General features: G+C 47.0%; 1 protein-coding gene and 1 long non-coding RNA gene across 5 annotated transcripts in view; one reads left to right on the top strand and one right to left on the bottom strand.

The window, feature by feature from the left end:
* Positions 1-13,108, top strand: part of LOC128325635 (PC-esterase domain-containing protein 1B-like) — a 75,870-nt gene that overhangs the window by 17,170 nt on the left and 45,592 nt on the right. The window contains exon 2 of one of the 4 annotated variants that reach the window (XM_053251233.1): positions 2,107-2,179. The exons of the other annotated variants lie outside the window; for them this stretch is intronic. The gene's annotated coding sequence lies outside the window, so the exon portion shown is untranslated. The remainder of the gene's footprint in view (positions 1-2,106; positions 2,180-13,108) is intronic. 4 annotated transcript variants of the gene reach the window in all.
* Positions 2,424-4,549, bottom strand: LOC128325636 (uncharacterized). The gene is made up of 2 exons (XR_008307526.1): positions 4,312-4,549; positions 2,424-3,284 (listed from the first exon to the last, which is right to left on the bottom strand). It is a non-coding gene; the product is annotated as an uncharacterized LOC128325636 (long non-coding RNA).

Below are 13,108 nucleotides of genomic sequence, written 5' to 3'. Positions count from 1 at the left end.
CGCTAACCTCGTCTAAGGGGAGGGGTATTCCAGCGGGTCACCTGATTTGGAGAAACCGGCTCAGCTGTGAGCCCGGTGGTTATCACGCTCGGTCGCAATCTGGCTAGGCTCCCTTAGCCCGATTTCGGCTGATCGTGAGAATCGCCTCATGATTTTCTAAACTGTCTGAAAAAATTAAAAACTAGCAAATCGCCAGGGCCAGATGGCATCCATCCAAGAGTCCTTAAAGCACTCAAATGTGAAATTGGCTCTTCTAGTGGTCATCTGTCCTTTTACACGCCCTCCGGTCCTCCCTGCTGGGTCTGCTAAAGGCGGACTCCGTGACTGAGGGGATGTGGAGTGGCATATAACGACTGGGGCGGGAGAATTGAATCGGGAGAAACTGAGCTTGTTAGGTTCCGACGAGGTCTCTGTGCAGGCACATTGCCCATTGGTGTAAAAGCACAAATGACCACTAGAAGAACCAGAGTTACAGATAAGCAGCCTGTAGTTTCTGTAGCCAAAAGGGGTGGTGGCAGCTGCCTTTTGAGCCTACCGATAATACAGAATGGTTTTAGGAGAAGCCTAGCCAGGCAGCTCAGCAGGGATGATTCAGCTTTCCTTTCCCTCAGTTGAGCTTGCTGTGAGACAAAGGCTTTAATCCACTACGACTTCATATCCATGATTTGTGTTCCAGGTAGCAATAGCACTAGCACTTACATTTATATACCGCTCTATAGCCGGAGCTCTCTAAGCGGTTTACAATGATTTAGCATATTGCCCCCAACATTCTGGGTACTCATGGTCCATGGTCCATGGTCCGTGAGGAACATTGGTCATGGTCCATGGTAGACCATGGTCCGTGAGGTCCCCGTCGTTCCCTGCTTTTCCTGAGAATCCCCAGGTGGTACTCCAAAACAGGGGGCTCTGAGAGCTGATTCAGATGTTTGTACCAACCAGCTTCAAGCCAGATGGCATTGCTTTGGAGAAATGCCACAGCCCAGTGCAGGGCCAGCGTAGTGGGTTGGGCAACTTGGAGGCTGACTGAGAGCCCAGGACCATCAAGGAGGGCCCACGGCCACCCCTGAGGCTGTGATGGAAAAAAGATGGTGTCGCTGCGGGGAAGTATTCTAAGCTCCTCCCACCACCAAAGGAAGTCTCCCACAAGCCTTTGTGGGCCCTTGCCTTGTCTGCAGTGGTGGCCCCTTGCTTCTGCATCCAATGACCCAATGTTGGGAGCACTGTACTGTCGGAAAAAGAAGGTGACTGCTGGCACAGCTGCTCCCCTTCGCACCCCTCCCCCAATTTGGCCAGGGGCCCTACACAAACCTGGGACCAGCCCTGCTTCTATTTGGCGTTGAAGTGGAATCTTCTCAGGCTCGGAGGCTGACCCTGTTTGTCCTGTGCAGACTGCTGGAGGGTGTATATTACTATTTACAGAGCAGTGCCAGTGTACGCTTTTAGAGAAACAATTAGTGCAAAAAGCCCCCCGTACACATGCTGTTGTAGCCTGAGACCAAAGATACATCATGTTAAAAAGTGTGTGTGTGGTGGTGGTGGTGGGGGACCCCAAAGATGCATCATGTTAAAAAGTGGAGATTTTCTCTCTTGCAATACAGGGGTCCTCAAACGTGGGTCCCCAGATGTTGTTGGACTACCACTCCCATCATCATCTGCAGCCAAAGTGGCTCCTTCTGTGGGCTGATTTAGATGCAACGGGAAAGCACGGCTTTCCCAAGTTGTGGCTTGCAAACCAGCTTCAGGCGAGCGGATAACCTGAGCTCTGTTCAGACGTTTAGGCTGTTCGCGTGTATATCTAGAGGTCTGTGTCGCACGTACATTATTAAGAGATTTAATATACCGCCCAATCCACAGACTCAGGGCAGTGCACAGACAAGAACAGCATCTGAGATTTAAAATTTTAAAAGAGAGAGAGAGAGAGAGACACAGAGAGAGAGATTTAAAGGGCAAACACCTGGCGGAAAAGAAACGTCTTCAATAAGATCTTAAAGGCTGAAAGGGAGGAGGCAGACCGAATCTAGGGGGGAAGAGAATTCTAAAGTGAAGGGGTGGCAACAGAGAGAGCCCTTCCACGGGCCCTAGTACTACAGACCTCTCTGAAAACAGGGGCTGAGAGAAGGGGAACCTGAGAAGATCTCACAGGATGGGACAGAACTGGCCGGGAGAGGCGGTCCTGAAGGTAAGCGGGTGCTAAGCCCTGAAGGGTTTTAAAGGTGAGAACCAGCACTCTGAATTGGACCCGGAAGATGGTTTTGTGTGACTGACTGTGCATGCATTCAATTTAAAAGTGAACCTGGCTACAGGCCCCCTTGAGTACAGGGTACAGATAGGAAGTGTACTTGTTGTACATATGGGCAGTACAATGTGTGAATAATGTTGTGTGTGTACATGGCACACAGATTGTACAAGTGTTGAACATAATGTGTGAGTAAGGCTTTTATTTATTTACTTACTTACTTACATTTATAGACCACCCCATCCAAAGGCTCTGGGCGGTGCACAACAAGTTTAAAAGGACATAAAAACAAACGCCATTTAAAACACACTGCTTATAACAATTTTAAAACAATTAAAAACCACTTAAAACCAATTAAAATACTAAAAACAATTAAAAAAAATTTCTGTGCTGGTCTTCTGCCCCCAGATCTATGAAAAGCAGCTTGGCTCTTTCTCCTGTCTTGGAGGGGTCTGCCCCTCGCCCCCGCCAGTTTCCAGTTCCAGAACTGTTCAAGAGTTGGCCATTCTTCTCATTGTCCGAAGCCAGAATAATTCCTTACAGGGGAGCAGTCTTTACTGACTAAATAGATGTTGTAAAATGCAAACCAAATGGTTCAGGGTTTTGTTTTGTTTTAGTTTCCTTTGGCTCCGGAAGTTTTTCTGTTCACCAGCTGTGTCTGCTAATTTCTGCAGACACTCTTGCTGGCCACAAGTTTCTTATGTTAAACACCAACTCCAATGCAGGCGAGGATTTTGGATTCTGACCTTGCACATGCCATGTTTGAGTGCTCTGCTTACGAATGCTGATAACCCTTGGTCTTCAGAAGTTAGGCAGTGGGATTCAGTAACAGTTTTATTCTCCAGAGGTAAACAGATTGGTTCTTTCTTTCTTTCTTTCTTTCAAAATGTTTCCACCCAGCTGTGGGTGCAGGATGTGGGTGGCTTCTTTCGTATTAGTTAATCAACAATGGCATTAAGGATCTAGAGAAAAGTTGTATTATAATTTTTTGTCTCCACTTACATTCTGGTCTACAGGGCTTGTTTCTGTTTCCCATTTGCATCAGCCTCTGCAGGGAGACAGTGGTGAGTTATTTTTACACCTCTAAAATAATGTGCCCTAATTGTATGAACATAATAATGTGCTTATATTGAATCTGTCCAGCCCAGAATTATTTACTCTGAGCAACAGCCCTCTCACTTGAGATCCTTTTTGCTGGAGATTGAACCTGAGACCTTTTGAGGGTAAACTATGCACTTTGATGGCTAAATGGAACCTCCATGATCAGATGCAGTGTACTCTTGAATACCAGAAGTTAGGGACTGTTACAGCCCAGTCTCAACCGTTCCCATGATTTTAAGCTTCACCCCTGCCACCAAGTATATTTATATTTCTATGTTCTCTGGCTGAGTTCTATGGAAATAGCCATCCAAACCTGTTTCATTCAGTTAGGTCATGTGGAAAGGCTTCTAAGCTTGAGGTGGGGGAAAACAAACAGAGAGGCTATTCCCATGATCCCTGGAAAGCGGGTTAAAGGAGCTTAGCCCGCTTTCCAGGGATCGTGGGAACCACCAGGCTCGCAGGCAAGCCCGGTTTCCCCAAAGCGGGTAACCCGCTTAAATACCTCTCCCCTTAACTGAGGTTAATGGAGCAAGTGCTACAACACACGAGTAGACCCCCGACCGGGATGCTGCAAGCAGCCTCCCGGGCTCAGGGGTCTCTCCAGGATGCCCTGCATGCTTCACATCTTGGAACTTCCAGGGGCCATGCGGACCCCAATTCCCGCAGCCCCTGCTGGCTCCGTGACGGAGCTGGCCGTCCATCTACAAGCGGCTGCTCATCTACAAGCGGCAAAACCCACTCTCCCCACAGACCACATTAAGGTGATTCACAGCAATCGTGTGAAGCGCCTCTATAGCTACAGACTGTTAAATTTAAAAAAGAGAAACTTTACTCTAGACAATTCAAAATGGTAGTTCTTTAGGAAAATTTAGTACAAAGAAACAGCAGGCATATGAGCTGAACACATAAAGTAGGAGAAAAATGCATCCAATCTAACCTGCACCTAATACTGCCCCTTAACCTAGAGTCCTTACCAGGAGTTTTCTTATAATAACCTCTAATCAGCTTCTGCAGTGAGACAGCCTTTTCCCCTTGCTCAGCTTCAAGTTTGGCTCTCCCTTTCCAGTTCTGGGAAGCTTAATTCCAGACTGTTCCTTTAACTGGTTTGAGGGTGATTCAGATCTCAAGAGAGTTTTCAGCTTAACTTTTCCAGTGACTTTTCAGCTCTTAATTTCAGCAGCTCTTCTCAGCAATTTTCTCCTGGCTCTCCAAGTCCCCAACTTGAACTGAACTCTCTGCTGCAGGCAAGCCTCCTTTTATTCCCCCCCACCAATTCCATTGAATTAAGTGGGATTGCGTAAGGCTACGATCTTACACACACACACAGAGTTACTATCTCCCACACAGTGGGACTCAAAAACACAGTGGGATTTACACTCAAAAACACTAAAAAAAAAGAAGAAAAGAGTGAGATTAAAAAAAAATACGTGGAGTGTGTTGCACAATCCTTAACCTTTGTGTTGCATCTGCATTATGCATAGCACCTTGCACCTTTTTTGTGCTGTGCACACAAAATAATTTTTGTCAGATAGTACTAGTTAGTTCCTTTGGTACTTTTGTCAAAATAATACTAGTTTATTTGGTATGTTTTCTGTGTCCAAAAAGCTCTTTGGTATTGAATCTGGATTAGTTAAGTTATTTGGTTCACATAGATGACCTGAACCTTGTTGAAAAATTGTACAAGAGGGAGAGCATTTTCCTATTATATGTCAAGGTGGTGAGGGTTTGTGCACACAGAACGGACAAGTCTAGTCTTGCCCAGGGCTCTGGTTAATTTAGGGTGTGGATGCTGCTGCATGTACTTCCTTTAGTGGCCATTGTCTGAGAGCTGCAAGTTTCTGAAAATGCCAGCTTTAGATAAATTTGCTGAGAAAGAGAATGAGAGAGAATGAGAATGTGTTAGAGCTGAATCTAATCAGGCTCATAAATATGCTTTACAACTTTATTCAAGCCCAGGCAACAACTCCACTTGATTCTGAAAGAATTAAATGGAGCTAAGAATTGAATAGATCGATCTCACAAAATCGATGAGATATGATTTTAGCTGAAACTGCCAAAGTATCTTATGATTGAGGCGTAAGTTAGTCCAACAAAAAATAGTTTTTTGGTCTTATTGGACTCCGATTAGACTTTGTGAATGTGGGTTGAGCAAATCTGACAGGAGAGGCAGGACTCTTACCTCTCTTCCTTAATTGTAAGGTAATATCTCCATTCTGGAAAAAGATAAGTGACTATGTCAACTTAGTTATAAAGGTAAAGATGTGCCGTCGAGTCGATGTCGACTCCTGGTGCCCTCAGAGCCCTGTGGTTGTCTTTGGTAGAATACAGGAGGGGTTTACCATTGCTATCTCCCACACAGTATGAGATGATGCCTTTCAGCATCTTCCTATATCACTGCTGCCCTATTTAGCTGATTTCCCATTGTCTGGGAAACATACCAGCGGGGATTCGAATTGGCAACCTCTGGCTTGCTAGTCCAGTAATTTCCCCACTGCGCCATTAGGTGCCTATTATAGCAAGGGAATATTCTCTAGAGATCCTATTTCAGTTTTGTTGGGATAGAAGGAATATCCTTTAATCAATGGAAATGGCTCACTATGGCCTTTCTGGTGGCTAAATGCATTATTCTAAAAAATTGGAAATGTAAATATCCTCCAGATATTGAAAAATGGCTGTTTGATTTACTTACTCTAGCAGCCCACAAACGTTCTTGTATTCTTGTTCTTCGTGGGTTCTTGTTCAGCCCATGAATACTAGACCTTGTTTTTCTAAGCATGCGGGAATTTGGTCTGGGTTTTGGAATTATTTGCATTGTGAGTGAGCTGAATGATTAAGGTGGGTACTTATGTGACCAGGGCAGTAAAGGTATTTATCAATCTCAGATGCTGTGGCAAAAGCCATGGTCTTCTCATTTGCATCATGCAGGTCTGAGGGGGAGGGAGTCTTTATGGTGACCAGGTGCAAAGGCTGGCCGTGAAGTTTGTGTTCTTTTTTTAGCTGGGTTGAAGAGGAACTTTTCACAGCTGCAGCTTGTTGTGTGCGGAGAAGGAAGCCTCTTCTCTGAAAATTTTCCATCAACCATTAAAACAACCTTGCAAATCCACAGGCCAAGATATGACTTTAACCGTTTGTGGCACATTTGGTGCCCTAAAAGGAAAATGAAATAAAATAAAAGGTACCCACTGTCTTGCCATTTACACAAAAGTTCCTCTCTGGTTGTCTGGAGGAGATCCTTTCACAGGTAAATGGCCAGGCTAGAGACTATTTATAAGCCTGTATTAAAGGAGTCCTGCATCCTGCCTGCCTTTGCATCCGGTTTGCAAAAGTGTATGTCTGTGTGTTTCTCTGTGCTTCGTAGATGCAGACTGCTTCTTATAAAATCACAGAAGGTTCGTGTTGAATGGAACCTTGTAGGTCTTCCAGTCCCTGCACTGAGCAGGTGGGAGACGGGACTAGAATCAGGGGTGCAGAACTCAAATACCCTGTTGGGCCAGAACCAACCATGATTTGGTATGCAGGGACCGAGGTAAATTTTCAGCACATTAATCATCACATTAGAAGTATTAAAAATATTAATGAAAACAATTATTAGTTATCCATAGCATGAGGGAGGGAACAGGAGGCTCCTAGCAACCTTTCCTCTTCCCTGTCTCCCAGCTTGCCAAGGTCAGTTTTGAAAGGGGGCTGAACCCACCAGATCCATGGGGCAAGGTGGCATTTTACACCTTAGCTCAGGCACCACGATACTTTGGGCTCCCCTGCGGTCAGCAAAGACGTCCCTGTGGGCCCGATCTGGCCCTTGGGCCTTATGTTGTTCAGGCCTGGTAGATGCACACTACAGTATCCCTGGACCAGGCTGAATGGAACAGAAAAGCAGAAAAATGCATGCCAGCCCTTCTCTTTGGGGTTCAGCTCTTCCAAGGGATGTAAACTTGTGCTGCTTTGTTTTCTTCCTTACTGGTTCAGAGAGAATTTGTGTTTGTGAAGAAAAGTGATTAGAACATGCAAGCTGGGAAAACTGATGCGGTTTCCTTAGTCACCTTTACTGTTGCCTGCAGAAATGTTGTCTTGTGAGACATGAAGTTGCCCCTTTCCAATCAGTCCAATACACTGTGCAGTCTGAATCAAGTGAGACTCGCCTTTTTTGTGGCCCAGTTAGTGTTCAAAAATACAGGATGCAGACATTCAAGTCCTACTCCACGCTTCCTTGGGTTGAATGTTAACAAAACAAAAAAGAAGAAGAAATTATTTCAGAGCTAGGTTATGGTGTTACCTGACTTTCTCCTGTCTCTTTGCGGGGGAAATGTCCAGTTAGGGAGCTCTGGGGCAGTTTGGGGTAGAATATTAACAACTGCAATAAATATTAAGGGATGTTGCAATCTCTGGTATTATATAGACCTTGCAAATCTTTGGGGCAGAAAACAGAGGGGAAAACATTAATTGTTATGTCAGTAAAGCTGGAGATGCATTTGGATAGGACACCAGGATTGATTAAAGCCACATCGAATAGTATTCCCAATTATGTACTTAGTTAACAGAGCCAGCCACGTTTTATGTGTTCTTCTGCAGCAATTTCCCTAGGATGCGGAGTCTGCTAGTGATGTCTGCTTGATACTGATTTGTTGTTGTCTAACCAGGGGTTCTCCAGCTTGGACCCCCGGAGCCCATTCCCATCCTTGGACCATCGTGGCTGGGGATGACGGGAGCCCGTAGTCTAAACACTGGTTCAAATGCTTCCCCCCACCACCACCTTCCTTCATCTTTTATGGTTAATGCTCAGATAATTTTGATCCATCTCAGAACTGGAGCGGAAGGCAGGAGTTGTTGCCACAATTGCACAGGGCTTCTGAGGCCCACACAGCACAGTTCAAGGAACACCCCCAAGGCTGGATCTGAGGAGGACAAGCTGGTCTGGAGATGCAGTGTGAGATCAGGAGCAAGCCCTTGGGAAAGGGATGTGATCCTGGTGCGTGCGCATTTTGATTGGCCACCAAGGCCAGCATAACATGTGGACGTGGCTGTTGCCAGCTACTGGCAGGGTTGATAAAAACGGATTTTTTAATTAAAAAAAACAACAGATTAAAAAGAAAAAAGAAAACCAGATATTTAAAATTTAAATTTTATTCTTTGATTTAAATTGGATTTTATTTTATTTTATACATTCATTTAAAAAAAACCCTAGGTCAAAGATATAATGCATATTAACAGAATATTATATTCTATGAACATGTTAACAGCAGTATATGGGGGTGAGAGATAACAGACCTGATCAATCCTATTCTGCAGGTGGTGTACATGTAGCGCGCACACACACACACACACCCAGAGTCAAGCCCTTGCCGCCTCACCCCGAAAAGTGCAAAGACAAAGAAGGACAATGAATGAATAGAGGATTTGGGGGGATGGAGTAGATCTGAGCAAGGCAGAGGAGTCTGGATATACATTACATGCAAGGGATAGGGGAGGGGAATAGAAAGTGAAACTAAAAGTGAACAGAACTTATTCATGCAGGCCCAAGGAAATGTTTTCCAAGTGTATCCTCCATTGTAGAAGGAAATCTACATGGCAACAGGCCATAAAAGAGACCCCACTTGAGAATATTTTAATGAAGTTCCTGTACCTGTGGGTAAGACGGGCATGTTTGCGAAACAGAAACAGTACAACAAAGAAATGCAAGGCCTGATTGCCCAAATGAACAGCATTATGAGATCTGTGCACCTATTATAGTGTGTACCTACCTTCTAATAATTAAACCTACGTCTATACAAAGATACTTATTGTGCGGGGTTCGAACTTGAGAGACGATTTTGATCTGCTGGTTCTGAATTGGGTCATGACCCTCTTCCTGGACTTCCCTTCCGGGTGGCCAGATTGCTGACATCTGGACCAACTGCAGTTTACGAACTACATATAATGGCAGCCCCACGTAGAGCGCGCGACAGTAGTCCAGCCTGAAGGTTACCAGCATATGTACTACTGTTTTGAGGCCGTTCATCTCAAGAAATGGATGCAGCTGGCATATCAACCCAAGCTGATAGAAGCACCTCTGGCCACTGCCTCAACCTGGGACACCAGGGAGAGGTTCAGATTCAGAAGCACCCCCAGACTGCATACCTGTTCCTTCCCGGAGAGCGTGATCCGCCCGCCCAGGGAGGGCTCCATGATAGTCTGTGGGGGCAGCAGGTTGAGCCCCCTCTCCTTGCAAACCCCCTTTTGATGCTACACACTGAGATTATTCTCGCGGCTGCAGGCAAGTGGGCTAAGGGAGTCCAGCCTGCTTTCCTGTAGTTGTGGGAACCGCCGGTAGCCGTGTGGCTCCTGGTGGTCACCCTGCTTAAGTCCTAACCCCCTAAATAAGGTAGTGGGGCGAGTGCTCTGCTAACCCCGTTTGACTGATCGTGTCCCACGGCTGCGCGGCAACACATGAGTAGACCCCCGACCGGGAGGCTACAAGCAGCCTCCCAGCATGGGGGTCTCCTCAAAATGCACTTGCACGGGGCATCCTGGGACATCCGGTGGCCGGGTGGCCCCCCAATCCCCGCAATCCCAACCGATTCCATGACAGAGTCGGTAGTTGTGTGGGCAGCCAATTTGGCCGCCCAGGGCTAAGCCCGCTCTCCCCACACACCACCTTGAGGCGCTTCACTCTGATGGTGTGAAGCGCCTCACTGCTCATGTGCAGAGCCTCATCGGCTCTTTTGCTTCATGGCCCCACTTGTTTGTGTTTCCTCTACTTAGCTCAGTACATAGCTTCTACTTGGCATGCAGAAGGGCTCCGGTTCAATCCCTGGGATTTCCAAGGAGGGCTGGGAATAACGCTCTGAAACCCGCTGCCACTCAGTCTAGAGACAGTACTGAATACGAATACATATTTGTATTCCTATATGAAGGAGCTAGATGGATCAGTGGCCTGACCCGGTATAGGGCAACTCCCTAGGAAATCTACCTGTGTGTGTAGGCGACGTGCACAAAAGCTGCTTCCACAATAAATCTGCTAGTCCTTAGGATGGTGCAAGGCTCTGTTGCTGCAACAGAACAACACAGCTATCCTTCGGGAGTTTGCTCAGATAATAGGTTTTCTCTGCTAATAATTTTTGTTCTCAGTGTGTCTTCTAGCAAGTCGGTGCCATTTTGTTCAAGGTTAAGGTCTTGGCTTGATGGCAGCCCACGGTAAAGTTCTGATACCTGAATCTTGTAACAAATTATTTTGTTTTGTCTTTGTTTTCCGGTCTTGGTGGGCGATGAGATAAGAGTGCACTTCAAGGAGAGCACTGGACATAAATATCCAAAGGAATTTCGGTGGCATTCTTGATAAATTCCATGGGAACAGATCATTGTGAAAGGGCACCAAATGAGTTCTCCGGTAATTGGGTGCTTTGGGGAATATTTAGTACTTCTGTAACCTCCAGTGTTTTGTGGGGGAAAACCATGGGACATTTTCTTTTTACATTTTGGGTTGTGGAAAGGGAAATGCTGGATGTTCAAGTTGGTTTCAGAAAAGGCAGAGGAACAAGAGACATCATTGCTGATGCACACTGGATAACTGAGAAAGCCAAAGAGGCTCTACACACGATCTGTGTGTAGAGACCAGCCAGGCTCTGCAGGGAGAGCAGGCTTAGCAGGGGCGAGCAGGGAGCTTGCCTGCTTGCCTCATGGAGCCGGTAGGGGCAGCAGCGATCAGGGGCCGCCTGGCCCTCGGAAGTCCTGGGATGCTCCGTGTGAGTGTGCGGGGTATCCCGGGGAGACCCCCGAGGCCGGAAGGCTTGTTGTAGTCTCCTGGTCAGGGATCTACTTGTGTGTGGTTGCAGAACCGTGCCGCAGTGGTGCTTGCTCCGCTCACCTCGTTTAAGGGGAGGGGTATTTTGTGAGGTTTGCTGCCAGGAGCTGTGTGGCTCCCATGACAGCGCATGACCAGAAGGAACCAGACTAGGCTCTCTTAGCCCAGTTCCTCCTGGTTGTGAGAACAGCCTCGAAGAATACCAGAGAGAAGTCAATATGTGCTTTATTGACTACAGAAAAGCCTTCAATTGCCTTGACCATGTCAAGTTGTGGAATATCCTTTGGGAAATGGGCATCCCAGAACATCTCATTGTTCTCATGAGAAACCTAGACACAGGGCAGGAAGCCACAGTCCAGATAGAACATGGTGAAACAGACTGGTTCCAGATCGGCCAAGGAGTAAAACAAGGCTGTCTACTTTCTCCATCTTCATTGAACTGATATGCTGAACCAGGCCTGTCCTTAGGGTGGAGCGACTGGGGCCACCACTCCGGGCCCTGCGTCTGGACAGGCCCGTGGGTGTAATGGCGTCAGGCAACACACTCCGAGTGAGCAGAGCAGCCTGTCTCTCTGCTCCGCCGCCTTGTGCTCGCCTCGGCTCCTTGGGCAGCGGTGGGAGCCATGTGTGCTTGGGGGCGGTCCTTGGCGTGTGGCAGTGTGCACAAGGGCCGCAGCAGCAGGGCAGTGAGAGGGAGCAGAGGCTGCTGCGAAGCGAGGGAGCAGTAGCGAGGCAGCTCCTTCTCCGTCCCACACAAGGGCAACATCCAAGCGTGAAGCACTTCCTCCTTCCCTGGGCAGCACAGGAGGACACGACGAGGGAGGAAGAGGAGTTCCTGGCTCCTGAATTTCTCTGTAAGTTGCCCTCCTTGGGGCTGTATTGCAATTCACTGCAAGTCCTTTCTCTTCCCTCTCAAGTCCTTGGTCTTAAATAAATCTTGCAAAGGAATCAAAGCAGCCCCTGTGTCCTTTTCCCTGAATGAGCTGCCCCTCATGGTCTGTTCCCAGCCTTTCAGTTGGCAGCAGGGTGGAAGGAAGACAGGGAGGGACTGCGGGGAGGAAGGAAACAGAAGTGAAGAGGGGAAAGGAACAAGGAAAGGTGGGAGGAGAGAGAAATAGGAGGAGGAGGACGTATAGTGGAGGAGAGAGGAAGGAATGCGAGTCAGCCAGGAAAGAAAGAAGGGTTGGGGGGCAGTAAGCAAAGGGAAGAGGGAAAGAGAAGCGAGGGAGGGGAGAAGGGGGAGGGAGAACCAACAAGGGGCAAATGGGGAAGGGGGGTGAGCCAGGAGTGTCCTTGAAAAGCACAGGAGTGGGGGGTGAGGGCATTGCTGGCCTTGAAGTGTGGGGGAGAGCAGCTCTTCCATTTTATCACTCTGTGTAAGGTCCTTGATTGCCAGTATGAGTAATCCAGTCTGCATTCATGATCTTGTTGTTTGTGGCCAGTGGGGCTGGTGTCTCTCCCCACTCTTGTGCTGAACATATACTGAGAGAAGCTGGATTGGAAGAAGAAGATTGTGGTTTTAAAGTTAGGGGAAGAAAATCAATAACCTGCGCTACGCTAATGACACCACTCTGATAGCTGAGAATGCGGATGATCTGCAAGCTCTAGTAATGAAAGTCAAGGAGCACAGTGAAAAAATGGGACTATGACTAAATGTCAAGAAGACTAAAGTAATGACAACGGTTACAGCAACCAGTCTCAGAATTGACAATGAAGACATTGAAGTGATGGATAGCTTCTGCCTTTTAGGATCGACCGTCAACAGTAAAGGATCCAGCAGTGAAGAACTACACCGCAGACTAGCACTTGGTAGGGTTGCCATGAAGGCCTTGGAAAGGATATTTAGATGCCATAATGTGTCTACACCTACAACGATTAGAATCTTTCGTGCAATGGTTTTTCCTGTTGTAAGAGATTTGACACCCCAAAATCCCTGCAACCAGGAATAAATGAGGGCTCCAAAAATCCCCACACTGACTAATGGGTTCTTTTGA

The sequence above is a fragment of the Hemicordylus capensis genome, chromosome 5, assembly GCF_027244095.1.
Source record: "Hemicordylus capensis ecotype Gifberg chromosome 5, rHemCap1.1.pri, whole genome shotgun sequence".
Taxonomy (NCBI): Eukaryota; Metazoa; Chordata; class Lepidosauria; order Squamata; family Cordylidae; genus Hemicordylus; species Hemicordylus capensis.
Note: the sequence above shows the minus strand (reverse complement) of the source record. Positions and strands in the feature narration are given on the sequence as shown.